Genomic DNA, 19,788 nt, shown 5'->3' on the forward strand with positions numbered 1-19,788 from the left:
CACAGAGTCAGACACGACTGAAGTGACTTAGCAGCAGCAGCAGCGGGATTGAGATGGCTGGATAGCATCACCGACTCGATAGACCTGAGTTTGAATAAACTCTGGGAGTTGGTGATGAAAAGGGAGGCCTGGCCTGCTGCGATTCATGAGGTCTCATAGAGTCGTACAGGACTGAGCGACTGAACTGACTGACTGACTGACTGAATTAATAAATACTAAAAACTTACTTTGGGCAAGCCATCAAAACATATAAAAGAGACATAGTCTCTGCACTGTGATTTGTGATTTTACAACTTGTGAGGGGGAGCCCTAAAATAAATAATATCAAAGATAATAAATAAATAATATCAAAGATAATAGATGGCCTCACAAAGGTAGCACAGTTTTGGTAGGCTTCACAGAGCAGCCTGACTTAGTCTGATGCATCAAAATAGGACTTCTCTAAATATTGATAGTTAATCTGCATCCTAAATGGGAAGTGCCTGTTAATTGAGTTATTCATCACAGGGAAGAAGAGAGGAGATTGTATCCAAAGGTTTGGAAGGGGAGAAAACAGTATGTTCAACAAATTAAACAAAACTGTAAGAAAGAGAATAAGCAAGTAGATAGCTTGAAATAAGTAAGGGGAGAGAAGGAGTCAGGAAATGGAGGACCTTGTAAGTTTTGCCAAGAATCCAGATGAAAAGCATCAGCAAGCAATCATCCTGGTGTTTTAAGATGGGGAACAATATAATCAGATGTGCATATTTAACAAAAAATTCTGGAAACATTGTGAGAACCAAGTGGAGGTAGATTCAGAGAAACCAGTTAGGTGACTAATATAGTCGTTTATGAAGATGTTAGAGCTTTCAACAAGGATTGTGGTAGTAAGGATGCAAACCAGAGAAGAGATAAGAGATATATTTAGGATCTGATTAGATGAGATCAGAAGAGGGAAGTCCAGGGTTATTTAGAGACAGGGATATTCAATTTGACATGCCTGTGAAATGTCTAACTGAATATGTTCAATGGGCAGTGGATTGATGGGCTGAAGCTCAGGGGAGAGATATGGGTCAGAGAGATATTCCTTTGAGAGAAACATTACAGTGACAGTAATTGAAGCCACCAGAATGAATAAGATTTTCAAAGGAAAGCATGTGGAAGAAGAGAAAAGAGGATAAGATAAGAGTCATGATGAGCTCTTCTATACAAGGATTACATGCAAGAGGAAAAGCCAGGAAATGAGAATTTTATTTTGCAATGGTCAAAAACTTTTGCAGCTGCGTAGTATATGAGAAGAGTATTTGACGAAGTGGTTATTTGGGTTTATAAAGATCAGTAGGGAAATGAGAATTTTTAAAATTCGAACAAATGCTGCAGTTGCAGTGTCATGAAAGTCCAAGAAAGAGGCAGTTTAGAGGGAAAAAATGACAGAAAAAACATAATAATATTTATAATCAATAACTAACATTTTAAAATGCTGCCCACTCTAATCAGGACTACCCCAAATTTTCTTGTCAAGGCACGCACTGCAAATGATATCGGTGTGGCACACTTTGATAAGGAAGCTGGACTGGGAGCAAGGAGATTTGAGAGAGAGGAGCAGAAGTGTTTTGTTCCTTGCATGCCACCCAGAAATTTAGCCTAAATAAAAAATATTAGTTTCTCTAATTTTAGCATGCTCTGCCACCAAGTTCACTCTGATGTACTTTTGTTACCTGAAAAACTAGATTTGCCTCTTGGTAAGTGTAGAGCAAAAAGACACAAACAAACCAAAGAAAGGGAGAAGGGAGGATTTATTACTTGCAGCAAGTAAGAACACCAAGGATCCTCCCAAAAGCTATGTCTCCCCCACCAGCGCAATTAGGGAGGTTTTTAACTAAGGGTATGTGCATATTCATAAAGTGGCTTGAGTGGTATATGCATATTCATGAAGGGGTTTGAGTAGAGGAGAAATCAGCATAGAATTGGGGCAAAGGTCTACAGAGTCCAAGCTGTGATTGATTGAAGTCACAAGGGTCAGAAAGAATCAACATCATTATCCCTTAGGTTCCAGTTGAATTAGTGGTTGAGTGCTTCAGGCTAATCTTTATCCTTGAAACGAAACTGGGAGTCTTTACAACTGATCTACTTTTCTTTGCTATTGTTACTTCTTTTGACTGATAAAAGTCCTTTATCCATGTGTTTTTTCATTCCCCAAGATCATTAACTATGGAGACTTGTTCAAAGACAAGCATGGCTTAGGCCAAAAATGACTTCTCATATGTCAATAAAGTCAGGCCTGCTTCTCTGGGGACCCTATTTGCTTACACTTTTGTTCATTCTTTGTACAGGGATGACTGTCCAAAGCCCTGAATGGAAAAAGAGCAGAAACTTGTATTCTTGTGGAATCCCCAGACATATTTAAAATACTTCCCTATTTTAATTGTCTCCTCTTCATCCTGTTGGTAAGGAAGGGATTCTCTTCCTTGGGCCATGGGGATTACTGAACGCATGACACCCACCACTGGGCAGATGAGATGGGCAACAGTTGATTACTCCCATGTACTCATAGCCTGGGACAGACAGTGTCCCACCACCCAGGGCCAAGTGGGTTTGTACCCTGTACCGTGGGAGGTGGGTTTATTAACAGTATTAGGATCAGTTCAGTTCAGCCGCTCAGTCATGCCCAACTGTTTGCGACCCCATGGACTGCAGCCAAACAGGCTTCCCTGTCCTTCACCAACCCCTGAGCCTGCTCAGACTCATGTCCATCAAGCTGGTGATGCCATCTAACCATCTCTGCCTCCTTTTGTCCCCTTCTCCTCTTGCCTACAATCTTTCCCAGCATCAAGGTTTTTTCCAAGGAGTCAGCTCTTCACATCAGGTGGCTAAATTATTGGAATTTCAGCTTCAGCATCAGTCCTTCCAATGAACATCCAGGACTGATCTCCTTTAGGATGGACTGGTTGGATCTCCTTGCAGTCCAGGGGACCCTCAAGAGTCTTCTCCAACACCACAGTTCAGAAGCATCAATTCTTCAGTGCTCAGCTTTCTTTATAGTCCAACTCTCGCATCCATACATGACTACTGGAAAAACGATAGCTTTGACTAGATGGACCTTTGTTGGCAAAGTAATATCTCTGCTTTTTAAAATACTATCTAGGTTGGTCAGCTTTTCTTCTGTCGGGGAAGTTTGTAATTTCCTCGGTTCTGTCTGGCCGCAGCAGTGTTATAGCTCAGTTTTATTGGCAAGCAAAGGAAAATATATTCTCAAGGTGTGAGGGCAGGCTGACCCAAAAGACACAAAGAGAAGAGAAGCCCCAATCCTTCTAGGCTTCCTCCTTTTATACATTTGTCTCCTCCCCTCTGAGTCTGTCCTATGTAAATTGGGCTAACCAGGAGGGCTGTTTGTTTTACCTGAGGTCCTCACGCCAGTCCTTGGACCTTCCTTTGTTCTATTTTTGTGGGCTTTTCCCTTCTTTGTCTTTTAGCCACCACCATTTTTGACTCCTTTTTCCTATTCTAACTCCTTTTTCCTATTCTAACACTTCCAAGGAGCAAGCGGCTTTTAATTTCATGGCTGCAGTTACCATCTGCAGTGACCAAATAAAGCCTGTCACTGTTTCTGTTGTTTCCCCATCTATTTGCCATGAAGTAATTGGACCAGATGCCCTGAATAGGATATGGTACCCCATTCCCCACAGAAGAATGGTTGGTTTGTTTGAATAATTCCAGCAGTTTACAAGGAATTGAAGCCCACTACTCAGAAGTAAGTATAAACTTGATCTGGTCACTCTGATAAGGAGGTTGTTTGGCTAGTGGATCTTATTTACAGGAGCAGAGTGGGGAGGGGAACTTGTGGTTAGGCCATTGAAGTCCCTCAGTTTTCCCCAGATGTCAAGGCAAACATAATAATGTGCCTAAATTTTAGGCTTTATGCCACATTCTCCTGAAAGTCCAGAGAATAAAATTTGGCTACATGGATTTGAACACTGAATATCTCTGAGTATTCTGAACTCTGAACACTGAGTAGGGAACTTCCTATTTCTCTCTCAGTCCTATTTTCCTCCCCAGTCTCCAGGACTATTTTTCAGCATAGAACAGAACTCCTTAGACTCAATTGTTTCTTTTCCATAATGCGAAAGACTGTTTTGAGCTGAACCCTCCAGGCGTAGTTCTGGAAATGCTAAAAGAGAAGAAGGATTTAGAAAATTCTCTCTGAAGATAGAAGCTTTGCTTAAAGGCCTTTTGTTGAGTCCAAAAGGTCAAGTGCCCATCAGACCCTGCCCTGTGAAGGCAAATGTTAGAGTATTTACTGGAGTGAGGATTTGCAAAAACAGGTTTTTGGTGGGAATTAAAATGTATTTGCTTGATATTTGTCAACTTTAGAACTATTTGCCACTTAGAATTACTATCTTAGTAAAGAATCTACCTGCCAGTACAAGAGACAAAGTTTCAATCCCTTGTTTGGGAAGAGCCCCTGGAGAAGGAAAGGGCCAGCCACTCCAGTATTCTTGCCTGAAGAATGTCATAGTGAGAGGAACCTGGCAGGCTAGAGTCCATTGGGTTGCAAAGAGGCAGACACAGCTTAGCAACTAAAAAACAACAACAGCAATAATTTTTTATATGTTTAGAATATCTGCTGTATCCATAAGTTTTAAACACTTTACATATAAATATAATACATCTCTATTATCCATACCAATAATCACGGTTTTTGTTTTTGTTTTTTTGTCTATAGCCTTGGACCTTTTCCCCCACTGAGTGAGTTCCAGGTCTTAAGTGACTGTGTAGATAGCTCTGCTGCCCTCAGGGCTGGAGCTAAGAGGAGGAGCAGGAATGTGAATGGTGTGAAGTATTAGGTTTGGTGAGAAGCAGAGGTGGGCATAAAGAATTCAGTGTGGGGCATATTAATGTTGAAGTGTGATGAGACAAGAAAGAAAGGGCCTCGCTTAAAGTTCAAGAAATGGTCAATCTTGAAAGAAAGGATCAAAAGTCATCAGTTTGCAAAGACTCATGAAAACCACAAATGAATCTTAGTTCTCACCAGAATTCATACAAAAGAGAAGGATGCTGCTGCCCTTGGAACATGGGAGGTAGAGTGTCTGGGTCTGTATTACTGAGAGAAAATACACTGATCACTTTGCACACTTTGCAGAATAATCCTGAGTGAATACCACTCAGAAATCAAGTTGCTTATATTCATTTGCCCTTGCTACTTTGATGTTATATTTTGGTCACCATCTGTCTGGAGTTTACCAAAGGAAATTATTTTTCTGTATGTGCCTCTGAGCAAGTGTTAGAAAATGATCACAAACTCTTATAGTGTTCTATTCTTCAATCACAACCCAAAGCTCCCAGCCTCTCACCCAACTCATATCTCTGCTTCGATATTAGATAATCAGTGATAGTTATATTCTCACAATATTCATTACAAAAACAATTCATACTCAGTATGATACACAATCATTCATTCCAATCCCAAACAAAGGCAATGCCAAAGAATGTTCAAACTACCACACAACTGTACTCATCTCACATGCTAGCAGAGTAATGCTCAAAATTCTCCAAGCCAGGCTTCAACAGTATGTGAACTGTGAACTTCCAGATGTTCAAGCTGTATTTAGAAAAGGCAGAGGAACCAGAGATCAAATTGCCAGCATTCGTTGAATCATTGAAATAGCAAGAAAATGAAAGTGAAGTCGCTTAGTTGTGTCCGACTTTGCAACACCATGGACTGTAACCTACCAGGCTCCTCCATCCATGGGATTTTACAGGCAAGAATACTGGAGTGGGTTACCATTTCCTTCTCCAGGAGATCTTCCCAAGCCAGGGATTGAAGCCAGTTCCCCCACATTGTAGGCAGACACTTTACTGTCTAAGCCACCAGGGAAGTCAGAGAGGTCTAGAAGAATATCTATTTCTGCTTTAATGACTATGCCAAAGCCTTTGACTATGTGGATCACAATAAACTGTGGAAAATTCTTAAAGAGATGGGAATACCAGATCACCTGACCTGCCTCCTGAGAAATCTGTATGCAGGTCAGGAAGCAACAGTTAGAACTGGACATGGAACAACAGACTGGATCCAAATTGGGAAAGGAGTACATCGAGGCTGTATATTGTCACCCTGCTTATTTAACTTATAGGCAGAGTACATCATGAAAAATACTGGGCAGGATGAAACACAAGCTGGAATCAAGTTTGCTGGGAGAAATATCAATAACCTCAGATATGCAGATGACACCACCCTTATGGCAGAAAGTGAAGAACTAAAGAGCCTCGTGAAAGTGAAAGTGAAAGAGAAGAGTGAAAAAGTTGGCTTAAAGCTCAACATTCAGAAAACTAAGATCATGGCATCTGGTCCCATCACTTCATGGTCAATAGATGGAGAAACAGTGGAAACTGGCAGGTTTTATTTTTGCGGGCTCCAACATCACTGCAGCCATGAAATTAAAAGATGCTTGCTCCTTGGAAGAAATGTTCTGACCAACCTAGACGGCATACTAAAAAGCAGACATTACTTTGCCAACAAAGGTCCATCTAGTCAAAGCTATCATTTTTCCAGTAATCATGTTTGGATGTGAGAGTTGAACTATAAAGAAAGCTGAGCACTGAAGAATCGATGCTTTTGAATTGTGGTGCTGAAGAACACTCTTGAAGGTCTCTTGGACTGCAAGGAGATCCAACCAGTCAGTCCTAAAGGAAATCAGTACTGAATATTCATTGGAAGGATTGATGCTGAAGCTGAAACTACAATACTTTGGCCACCTGATGCAAAGGACTGACTCATTGGAAAAGACCCCGATGCTGGGAAAGATTGAAGGCAGGAGAGAAGGTGACGACTGAAGATGAGATGGTTTGACTGCATTACTGACTCAACGGACATGAGTTTGAGTAAGTTGTGGGGTGGTGATGGACAGGAAAGCCTGGTGTCCTGCAATCCATGGGGGTGCAAAGAGTCAGACATGACTAAGCAACTGAACTGAACTGATAGCAAGAATCTTCATATAATGCCAATTTATGAATTAGGATAGACTAAGTTATGCCATGGTTAGAAATAAAGCATGAAATCTTAGGATTTTAGTAATAGCAAAGCTTTATGCTTTTGTCACAGTCTGTTGTGTATTGGGATTGACTCTCTTTGGTAGTTTGCTTTTAAGCAAGTACCTAGGGATTCAGTCTTTTCATCTTTAAGGCTAATAATTTAAACTCATGCCCCTAAGGAGCATTAAAAAGAGGTGCTGGAGATAAGTCAGGAAATATACACATCAATTTCACTTTCTTCCTTCACCTTGCTTCTTGCCAGAAGCAAGAAATCTGGAATCAATCCAGCTCTAAGAATATGAAGTCATTCTGTGCTTCCAGGAAGAATTTGATAAGATCTAGTTAGTATATGCAATGTATCTCCTACTGTTTTTTTTTTTTTTTTCAATCATAGGAAGAAGAATCTCAATATGTAGTATGGAAATTACTTATTAAGGATTACTTCATTAGTTTGAAAGCCCAGCCCTCTTTTGCCCTCATACATTCTCATTAAAATAATGTCACTCACTTCCAGTTTCCTAAAAATAAAACTTTCCCCCTGTTTTTAACAGTAACATCAGTTTTCATTTCAACTTCTCTCTTTCAGCATATAATTTGAGCATTTATTTGGTCTTATAGTTCAATTTATTCCCTTACATTTGAGGACAGAAGACTCTATTAGTCTCCCTTCTTTGGAATTTCACAGTTTGCAAGTGGGAACTTTCCTATGGAGACTTGCCAAAGAGTTGATTCCTTAGGCCCTTGGTCATTTTTCTTCATTAAAAAGAATAAATCATTTCATGGTAGCAGTAATCCCTGTCCCAGTTTGACAAAACCAAAGCAAGTGCTGGATCACATTCACTCCCCACGGTGTTGAGGAAAAGAGAAAGACACTTGGAAGATGGTGTTGGAGTTTGTCTCATTCCCACTAGACTCTGCTATCTGGGAAATGTCAGAAAATGAGCTACCAAATCAATTGTAGTATGAATTTGAGATCTGAATTCCTGTCAGTTCCATAAGATGGCAAGAGTCACCTGTACAGAGTGTGATTTCTCATAACTGAAAGTCTGTAAATTTTGAGTAAGGCCGTGGAGATGTTTGCAGAAGTATGAGCATTATTCTGACTTCAAAAATAAGTAAACTTTCTTGGTGCTGCTGCATATCCTAGCCACTCTTCAAAGTTGCAAATTTTGACTCCTGGAGTGGTGTTTTCAAGAATTTCTCAATTTTATGTTAGCAATTATTCTGCACCTGCAGTTGCAAATCCTGTTTACTTGCAAGATTCCAGGCACAGTCCCTGACCCAGGGATTTGATTTCTTCTGCTGGCACAGTGCAGAGATTTGAACCTGCCCAAATATAGTTGCCCTTAAAGTCTTCCCCTAGGCCCCACCCCAAAGGACTTGATTTTGTAAGAAACTGAATTTCTGGAGATGTGTACAAACTAATTCAAAGTTTGGTTTTACAAAGGTGTTTTTAGAAAACTTTGAACTAATGGACCCTTAGTTTTGAAATGCTTTGATATATAAACTGTTCTCAAACATTCCATTTTTACCAGGTTAGAAACTTCAATTTAGGTGTCATCCACACAGTCTCTTTGGATTTCTAGTGCTAGTCTAAGAGTTGTGCTAATTTATTATTATTTGTTAATGAGTCATATATTTTTTTCCAAAAGATTCCCTACCTCCCCAAAAGATTAGAAACTGTAATAAAAGTATACTCTCAGTTTAATTCTAAAATTATGATTTTAATCCTGGGCCCTAAATTCTAAATGGTAACTCCCAAAATATAAATTATAAACCAAAGATCTCTGATATCAAATTCTTCAATATGACAAAGAAATATTCTAACAAATAAGTAATTTGAAACAGTAAATTCTTTACTAATTTTTTTTTTTGTTTTTAAATAAATAAAAGAAAAGGTCATACTACCTGGGTCTAAGAGAATACATTGAATATTTGGGTATATGTTTAGGTATTCATCAAAAATGAAAAGTAATAAAGTTTTTATTTTTTAATTTTAAAGTAGAGGGTTTTGATTTTCTTTTATGTTTTCACTTCTGACTTTTACAACTCAACTCATGTGACATACATATTTCATTACATCATTTTACACTATAAGTAACTGACAAGTGTATTCTGAGACCATGAAAACTTTTAAACCAAGTTTTATTAGAGATCACAATATCCTTGGAGGTCTCAAATCTTACATAAGAAAGAAGAATCCATAATCTTATATAATAGCAAAATACACAGTGACTTTTTCTAATTCCACCACGTGTATTAATGTGTCTGTTAAAGCTGGAGTGAAAAACATAGTGAGAAAACTCCTCTTGTTAATATCTACTTTGCTAGATTAAAACCAACAGTGCTGAAATAGCACATTAGACATTAAATTCTGAGGCTTTCTGCATCTATGAGTTGAGTGGCCATAATCAACGACATGGCATTAAACAAGACTTCCTTCCATAGCAATGAACTTAATTCTGAATGCTTTATATTACTACAGAGAAAAGTAAATTGAAATTATTTAAATTGAAAAGTAAATGAAAAGATACTGAAAATTATTTTCAATGGTCACATGGCTGTACATTTAGAAGAATATTGATGTTGAAAGCAACTTCTTTCTTAGAGAAATACCTTTCACTGGGCAAGTGTAGGCATGGCCTAAGAGTCAATGATAATATTATTCTTTCAAGTGTTTTTAACGTATATAAACATGACCTTTTATTGACTCATTTAAGACTCTTAGTGTAAATCTTATAGTTCATGTTACAATAACTGATCTTTAGGGATTCAAGTGGGCAATTACTCAACTAAATAAAGGGAATGCTTTTCTAATCTGCTCTTGTAATGTTTAGTTAACATGTTCAAAACAAAGCACACCGTGACACTGTTTCTTGTTTCCTTTTTCTTATGAGTCATGTGGGATTATCAATGAACTCCATTATAAACTAGATTCTAGAAGCACATTATGCTAAAAGTTCTGTACAAATGTCACAAATGTGAAGCAGACAAGAGAATGTGGAAAACGTTATTTTACAATTCCAATTGGCAGAACAAATTTTTCAAGACTCTGAGAGGGAACATATTATATTTCCCCTGTGACTTTAAGCTTATAATTAAAAGCCATGCTTCCACTTTTTTTTTTCTTTTTTTTGCTTCCACTTTTAATCCAAAAAAGCATAAAATGCTCAATTTGAGAACAAAAGCACCTTAGATGTTCTTCATGTGTATCTGAGAGATACATTCTGGGCACTTTGTGTATCATAAGTTGAGTTCAGTCGCTCAGTCGTGTCTGACTCTTTGCGACCCCATGGACTGTAATTCCTGATTTGGAACCAGATTCCTGCCATAATAAAGATCTAAAATATTTGTTAAAATATTTAGAGATCAGGGAAAATGACATTGAATTTAGACAGATGATGATCCCTGTTATGTAGAGGCAAACCTTCGGTAAAAACTGTTGTGTGCAATAACTTGAAAGGCAGACTAGACTATATGCCTATTCAGTCAGAAACTCTGGAGTATGTGATTAGAGAGGAAAAAAAAATCACAGAAACTAGTATATTTTGAAGATAATTGACTACTTTCAATAAGATATTAACAATAAAGAGAGGAACTCAGAATTATATTGACTATTTTGCAGGCAGAAATAAAAGTGAATATAGAGTCCTGAGATTCTGTGCCTAGCTACTTATAGACTGTGATCAGTTGATGATGGTGTTTTTAAAGGATTGAACAAAAAATATCCAGTAAAATGTGTCAAACAAATAAAATAAACCAAGGTTAAAATCAATAAAGTGTATGTATAGGCTTCCCACTCTAAATAGGTGGTCCCAATTAAGAGAAACAAGTTGGTAAAAAGCAATAAAATAAAGATATTTGAGAACTACATCTGGAAACAAACTTTGGGTATGTGATATATGTAAAACTATAAAAAAAAAACCCAACACATCAGCAGCCTATTGGTTTGAGAGAATTTCATTGCCAAAAATCACAAATTTGAACTAAGGAAGCCGTTGACTGTTTCCAATTTAAACAATTAAGTAACAATAATAAAACCTTGAACTCCCAGTTTTCCACCAGAATGAGGCAAACTTTGAAGGCTGTATAGCCCCAAAGGTATTCTATCACTCACTTCCAACGTAGTCATGGAGAGTAATGAGTTGAGAGGAGTTTCCAAATGGGAGGACCAAGGGGCCATGGGGAAAATAGATAAAATAATTCCTTCTAGAGAGATTAATTAGAACTTAATCCAGGTATTCTTTCAACCTCAGGGGCTTCCCTGATGTCTCAGTTGGTAAAGAATCCACCTGCAGTGCAGGAGACCTTCATTTGATTCCTGGGTCAGGAAGATCCACTGGAGAAGGGATAGGCTACCCACTCCAACATTCTTGGGCTTCCCCTGTGGCTCAGCTGGTCAAGAATCTTCCTGCAATGTGGGAGACTTTGGTCTGATCCCTGGGTTGGAAAGATCCCCTGGAGAAAGAAAAGGCTACCCACTCCAGTATTCTGGCCTGGAGAATTCCATGGACTGTATAGTCCATGGGGTCACAGAGTTGGACATGACTGAGCGACTTTCACTTTTACATTCTTTCCTCAACCTCATGCTCAAGTAGGGACCTTCACAAAGTATTCCCAGCAAGATTTCAGAATGGCAATGGGCAAACCCACTGTCTTCTATCCTTCCCCTTTCTAACTAAGAAATTCCATTCTATGTTCCACCATTGTGTATAGTGAGTGTGTGTGTGAGAGAGAGAGAAAGAAAGACAGGCAGACAGAAGGAGAGAGAAAAAAGGAAGCTAAGGAACTTTTCTTTGATTCCTAGGTTCTAATAGAAAACAAGCATTCTGTGAACTACTGGAGAGGACTACATCTCACTCAAAGGAACATCACTTTCAGTTTAATGCAGCCCCTGGAAAGAACTTGATTTTTCCCCTAAGGGGAGAATTTCATGTGAAAAGAGAAAAGTATATTTGGTATTCAATGATCAAAAGACTAGGCTGTGTTAGAAAATGGTTAGATATTCATCAAACCTGTTTTATCTTCCTTGGCACAGAGGACAGTTGTATCCACAAGCCTTTGCAATTAACTTAAACGTGAACAGCTTTGTTAAGTGGAAAGTGGGAGAAGGTGAGAAAATGACGAACACTTGACTGTTAATATTTCTTCTGAGAGTGTCATGTAGATCCCCTTTGTCTTTTGGCTATGATCTGTGATGATGTTTTCAAAATTCAGTTCAGTTCAGTTCAGTCGTTCAGTAATATTAGTCCAACTCTTTGTGACCCCATGGACTGCAGCACACCAGGCCTCGCTGTCCATCACTAACTCCCAGACTGTACTCAAACTCATGTCCATAAAGTCAGTGATGCCATCCAACCATCTCATCCTCTGTCATCCCCTTCTCCTCCTGCCTTCAATCTTTCCCAGCATTGGGGTCTTTTCCAGTGAGTCAGTTCTTCACATCAGGTGGCCAAAGTGTTGGAGTTTCAGTTTCAACATCAGTCTTTTCAATGAATATTCAGGACTGATTTCCTTTAGGATAGACTGGTTGGATCTCCTTGCAGTCCAAGAGACCCTCAAGAGTGTTCTTCAGCACCATGGTTCAAAAGCATCAATTCTTCAGTGCGCAGCTTTCTTTATGGTCCAACTCTCATATCCATACATGACCACTGGAAAAACCATAGCCTTGACTAGGAAGACCTTTGTTGGCAAAGTAATGTCTCTGCTTTTTAATATGCTGTCTAAGTAGGTCATAACTATTCTTCCAAGGAGCAAGCATCTTTTAATTTCATGGCTGCAGTCACCATCTGCAGTGATTTTGAAGACCAAAATAATGAAGTGTGCCACAGTTTCCACTGTTTCCCCATCTATTTGCCATGAAGTGATGGGACCAGATGCCATGATCTTAGTTTTCTGAATGTTGAGCTTTAAGCCAACTTTTTCACTCTCCTGTTTCACTTTCATCAAGAGGCTCTTTAGTTCTTTTTCCCTTTCTGCCATAAGGGTGGTGTCATCTGCATATCTGAGGTTATTGATATTTCTCCTGGTGATCTTGATTCCAGCTTGTGCTTCATCGAGTCCAGCATTTCTCATGATGTACTCTGCCTATAAGTTAAATAAGCAAGGTGACAGTATACAGCCTTGATGTATTCCTTCTCCTATTTGGAACCAGTCTGTTGTTCCATGTCCAGTTCTAACTGTTGCTTCCTGACCTGCATACAGATTTCTCAGGAGGCAGGTCAGGTGATCTGGTATTCCCATCTCTTTCAGAATTTTCCACAGTTTGTTGTGATCCACACAGTCAAAGGCTTTGGCATAGTCAATAAAGCAGAAATAGATGTTTTTCTGGAACTCTCTTGCTTTTTCAGTGATCTAACAGATGTTGGCAATTTGATCTCTGGTTCCTCTGCCTTTTCTAAAACCACCTTGAACACATGGAAGTTCACAGCTTATGCACCGTTAAAGGCTGGCTTGGAGAATTTTGAGCATTACTTTATCAGCGTGTGAGATAAGTGCAATTGCATTGTAGTTTGAACATTCTTTGGCATTGCTTTTCTTTGGCATTGGAATGAAAACTGACCTTTTCCAGTCCTGTGGCCACTGCTGAGTTTTCCAAATTTTCTGACATATTGTGTGCAGCACTTTCACAGCAACATCTTTTAGGATTTGAAATAGCTCAACTGGAATTCCATCACCTCCACTAGTTTTGTTTGTAGTGATGCTTCCTAAGGCCCACTTTACTTCACATTCCAGGATGTCTGGCTCTAGGTGAGTGATCACACCATGGTGATTATCTGTGTCGTGAAGATTTTTTTTTTTTGTATAGTTCTTCTGTGTATTCTTGCCACCTCTTCTTAATATCTTCTGCTTCTGTTAAGTCCATATCATTTCTGTCCTTTATAGAGCCTCTTCTTTCTTTCAAACATTTCTTTGCATGAAATGTTCCCTTGGTATCTCTAATTTTCTTGAAGAGATCTCTAGTCTTTCCCATTCTATTGTTTTCCTCTATTTCTTTGCACTGATCACTGAGGAAGGCTTTATTATCTCTCCTTGCTATTCTTTGGAACTCCGCATTCAAATGGGTATATCTTTCCTTTTCTCCTTTGCTTTTTGCTTCTCTTCTTTTCGCAGCTATTTGTAAGACCTCTTCAGACAATCATTTTGCTTTTTTGCATTTCATTTTCTTGGGGATGGTCTTCATCCCTGTCTCCTGTTCAATGTTACAAACTCCATCCATAGTTTATCAGGCGCTCTATAAGATCTAGTCCCTTAAATCTATTTCTCATTTCCACTGTATAATCATAAGGAATTTGATTTAGGTCATATCTGAATGGTCTAGTGGTTTTCCTTATTTTCTTCAACATAAGTCTGAATTTGGCAATAAGGAGTTCATGATTTGAACCACAGTCAGCTCCTGATCTTGTTTTTGCTGACTATATAGAGCTTCTCCATCTTTGGCTACAAGAATATAATCAATCTGATTACATTCAAGATAGAGGTAGCAAAAATGGAAGTATCTCCAAATCTCCTCTTATAGGGAAGCCACAAGAGGAAGCCATGAGAAATCAAGTGTCATTGAATTTATGGGTCATAGTACCTAGCATTCTATGAAATATACCACTGATCCAAATTTCCTCTGTCATTACTATTTCCATTCAGTCCACATAATCCCTTCATTCTAAAACACTATGCACACAAATCACAGAGTAATATTATAGGTATATTTGGATTCCTTTGTTTATAAATATTCTATAAATTTTCACTGACTGTTGCATCATCTTCAAATTAGTTGTATAGAATATAAGGATTCAAACTGCTTTTTATTGACTCATATTTTTTTAATGTCTCTGAATACTTGCCAGTTTCATTTTTGTGGAAATTTTCTATTCATCTCTCAAGTCTTCTCATAAGTGAAGATCTGCCAGTCATGTCGGGATTTGGTTGTTTCTTCTGTCCTGCCTCCATGCCTCAGTGCATGTTACATATCACTTTTATTTTCTCATAAATATTTGCTATGTCTGTCTTTAATTGTGGGTATCTCCTGAAAAAAAAGTCAATTTGCCTCCATATTACCCTTTTGCAGTATAATTCATAGCATAAGTCTTACTTAAATAATAAAGATAATACATGTAAAAGTACCAATAGAAATGTTATTCATGCAGGCCAGTTTATTCAGCCAATTCACTGACAAAGGTAGATTTTAGTTGAAGAACATACTTAGGGAATTTCTTCTATCATGCATTTTCCTATCTTATATTTTCCTAACCTTGTATTCATTATTGTTGCACTTCCCACCTAAAACCTATTCAGCACAAAACTTCTGTACTCTATTTTATTACACTTTCTTCATGGTAGTTTTCTTAATTGCATTTAAAACAGTCTGAGAAGCTATCACTCTGAAAGAGAAAAATGCCAGTTATCTCATCCTTCTCCCCCAGACAAAACTAGAATGAGTCTTTAATGTAGACTATTAATACAAAGCTAAATTGGTAGTCTAAACTGTGCTCAACATCAATCAAATCACATAATTAATTTTATAGAAGACATTGGGCTTAGAATTATAAGCCTATATCTATTTTTCCTTTTTCTTACTGAAATTTGACTTCTGATTACTTTATTAAATGCCTTGAATTACACTATAAAAATTAAGGCATTTACACTTTATAATTATTCTATAAAAATTAATTTGATAAAAATTAACTTCCAACTCATTGTCATTATGCAATGAGATGAGATTAAATCATTTATAAACTACTACTTTGCCAGCAAGTGATATCTCTTAGACCCTTATCAAGAAAAAAATTTAAAACAAGCTCACTTTCTTAGAACTCAATTTTTTTTAACCCACTCCATCCTCATTCTAGTACACTCAGAACTGAATTTTATAAGGTATCATTCTTCAGAAACCACAAAAATTTTATGCTAACACTATATTTATTTCCTTGTCAGTGTCAGAGATTTACCTTGAACATTTTTGTGTATGACTCAGTATTCATAGCAGTGACAGTTGAAGTCAAAGTTTTCATTCACATTTCCTCTTTTTATTTATGGTCCAATATATTTTGCCACCAAACACACTTAAAGCTTCCTGGAATAAGTCAGCAAATGAAAGCTGTGGACCTATAATATAAGGTACTATGCTTAAAGCTCACAGAAGGCAAAGAGCTACAATGAAGCACAATTCACAAACCAACTACAGTCCTAGGACTTTTATGTTTAGTTAGAGCAAAAGCAACAAAATAAGCCAAAATAAGCATTCGAGGTGACAAATGAAAATAAAACCAAAAAAATTTGTTTCTATAATTATTTAAAGTATCTTTTTAAAAATTGAGTTATAGTTGATTGACCGTGTTGCATTAGTTTCTGGGTATACAGCAAAGGGATTCAGTTATACGTATATATACATATTACTTCTCATATTATTTTCCATTATGGTTTATTACAGGATATTGGTCATAGTTTCCTGTGCTATACAGTGAGGACCTATTGTTTATCTAGTTTATTTATAGTAGTTTGTATCTGCTAATTCAAAACTCCTTATTTATCCCCCTCCACTCATAATTTCTTTTCTATGTCTGAGTCTGTTTCTGTTTCATAAATAAATTTTACTGTATAATCACATATAAATGATACCATATGGTATGTGTCTTTCTCTTTCTGATTTACTTCACTTATTACAGTAAAGTATGTATTTTTATATGTATTATATCAATCGGTTGTCATTGAATCTATACAAGGTAGAACATAGGAACATAGATTAGAAATATACCTTTCTCTTTTTACTGATCCAGTACTATTTGAGTTCAATACAGGAGTGCCTCTCCATTTTCTTGGTTCAGGGAGAAATATTGAACAGATTTCTCTAGTATTACTTGAGTGGGAAAGTTGGCAATAGGCTTTTCTTTCCATCTACTTAGGGGTCCAGGGTCTACTTTCAGATTCTCCAGGGCCTATGAATATATTGAAATGATAGAAGTGTTATCCATAAGAGACTAAATCTTGTGAGAACTGAGCAAAATCTTGGGAAATGTACCAGGCAACCCTTATTAACTTTGTTAAGACTCAGTTTTCTAGAAAAACTGATTTTATTTGTTGTTCAGTCACCAAGTCGTGTCCAACTCTTTGTGGCCCCCATGGACTGCAGCACTCCAGGTTTTCCTGTCCCCTACCATTTCCTGGAGTTTGCCCAAGTCTATGTCCATTGCGCCAGTGATGCCATCCAACCATCTCATCCTCTGTTGCCCACTTCTCCTTCTGCCTTCACTCTTTCCCAGCATCAAGGTCTTTTTCAGTGAATCAGCTGTTCACAACTGGAGGCCAACATAATGGAGCTTCAACTTCAGTCTCAGTCCCTCCAATGAATATTCAGGGTTGACTTCATTTAGGAATAACTGGTTTGATCCCCTTGCTGTCCAAGGGGCTCTCAAAAGTCTTCTTCAGCACCACAATTCAAAAGCATCAATTCTTTGGCACTCTGTCTTCTTTATGGTCCAACTCTCACAACCATATGTGACTACTATAAACATTATAGCCTTGACTATACTGATCTTTGTTGGCAAAATGATGTCTTTGCTTTTTAGCACACTGTCTATGTTTGTTACAGCTTTCCTGCCAAGAAGCAATCATTTTCTAATTTCATGGCGGCAGTCACCATCCACAGTGATTTTAGAGCCCAAGAAGAGGAAATCTGTCACTTCTTCCACCTTTTCCCCTTCCATTTACCATGAAGTAATGGGACCAGATGCCATGATTTGAGTTTTTTGTTTTTTCTTAATATTGAGTTTTAAGCCAACTTTTTCACTCTTCTCCTTCACCCATATCAAGAGGTTCTTTAGTTCCTCTTCACTTTCTGCTGTTAGAGTGGTATCATCTGTACATCTGATAAATTAAAAAGCTGATTTTATTTTAATATCTAAATTCAGAGATTATTTTGTGTGTGTTGTGCTTTTTAAAGACACAATCTTTACAAAGCACTTAACAAAATACCAGAGAAAGATAAGTATTCAATGATACAATGATAAATGTTACAATTGTTAGATGGTTTGTGCCTCTTTCAAATGGGAAAATTGGTAGAAAAGCAGATATGCTCTATTTCATTCCTCCAGTAATCCTGACAATTCTGAAATGCCCTTGTCACAATGGCATGGTTGCCTTGGTAAGCATGGATGTCTATCACATATGGAGGGAGCATTGAAGTGATAATGTTACCTGGTCCAAACTCATTCTCACCACAGGACGGGCCAGTGAATTGGGAGATGCTTTGTCAGGGCAAGGAATGATGACTTTATTCCAAAAGTCACCAGACCCAGAAAAATGCAGACAAATGTCCTAGAGAACCATCTTACCTGATTTAGAATTCAGGCTTCTTTCACACTAAAAGCTGAGGGACTGGACTGTGGTTGGTTGTTGCAAATTTATTGTTGTCAGAATTTTTATTCTTGCATCTGCCCACATAGGTTAGGTCATGATGTTTCAGTAAACCTCCAATAAGACAAATGTGATTCTTCGTTCTGCAACTTTTTAACTCTATATGTATTAAAGAGTGCTATATATATAAAGGTCAGAGTTCTGAGAATGGGTTGTCCCATCTATTTCAGATTATAGGCAACATTCTTTTACAAAAAGTACAGAGCCAGCATGACTAAACACAGGTGGCACAGCACAAAGGTTAAAGTAAAAGAACCAGATCCAACCTGGGGGTCAGATTTATGCTTCATTATGACACTAACAGTGGTTGAGAACCACAGTTCTAGATGTAAGGTATCTTGAAGTCAAGAACACTGTTTTAATTATTTTCAGTCTTCATAAGTGTGGATAATTTTTTGTGTAAAACAGATGTCTCAAATTTTTTTGTGGACCTAAACTGAAATTTAAATAAAATCGTTCACCTCAAACTTGCAAATTTTCCATTTTAAATATCTGCTAGAAGAGTACTTTATGACTATTAATTTTTCAGTCTTTTGTCTCAGTTAATTGATTACCCTGTGATTAAACTGTCATCGTATTTAATCATCATTTTTTTTTATGTGAAACAAACTGTTAGGTTAGTATTTACATAATTTTATGGGTTCATGAGTTAGTATTTCCATAATAGCTATTACTGTAATTTATATTTGCCTTTTAATATATTGAAAAAAATATTGGTGACTTGGGCTTACTATGCAGTGACCAAATGATATATATTGGACTACATTACATAATATATGTGTTTCATTAAAATACATGTGATTTCAGTATTTTGTGGGCCAGAACATGAATTATATTTTCAATATCACCTCATAAATTTATAAACAAGAGCATAGTGTATGCCCAGATGCTCTCTTTTTCAGAATGTAGAAATTCACTAACAATACACTTCTTTTAGTATATATATATATTTAAAATTTTGACAGTGTAGTGGTCCTCAAAGTACATTGAGGATAATTGATTAATGATGTGCATATTTTTTAGTTTAACAAAATTAAGGCCCTTTTAGAATACATTTTTGGGAAAATCCATGTATGATTATGGATAAAAATCCTCTAAAATGAACTCTAAATATCCATGATCAAAATTTGAAATACTCAGATTCAATATTAATAAAAGAATAGCATCTCTGCCAAGGAAATATAATGTAGCTCAATCAAGTGTTTATTATATTTATATTTAATTTTCCTATTAATTATTGATATAATACATGCATGCATATGTATTAGTTGCTCAGTCATGTCTGACTGTTTGCGACCACATGGACTATATCTCTCTGGGCTTCTCTGTCCATGGAATTCTCCAGGCAAGGATACTGGAGTGGGTTGCCAT

This window comes from Cervus canadensis, chromosome 3 (assembly GCF_019320065.1).
Source record: "Cervus canadensis isolate Bull #8, Minnesota chromosome 3, ASM1932006v1, whole genome shotgun sequence".
In the NCBI taxonomy this organism is placed as follows: domain Eukaryota; kingdom Metazoa; phylum Chordata; class Mammalia; order Artiodactyla; family Cervidae; genus Cervus; species Cervus canadensis.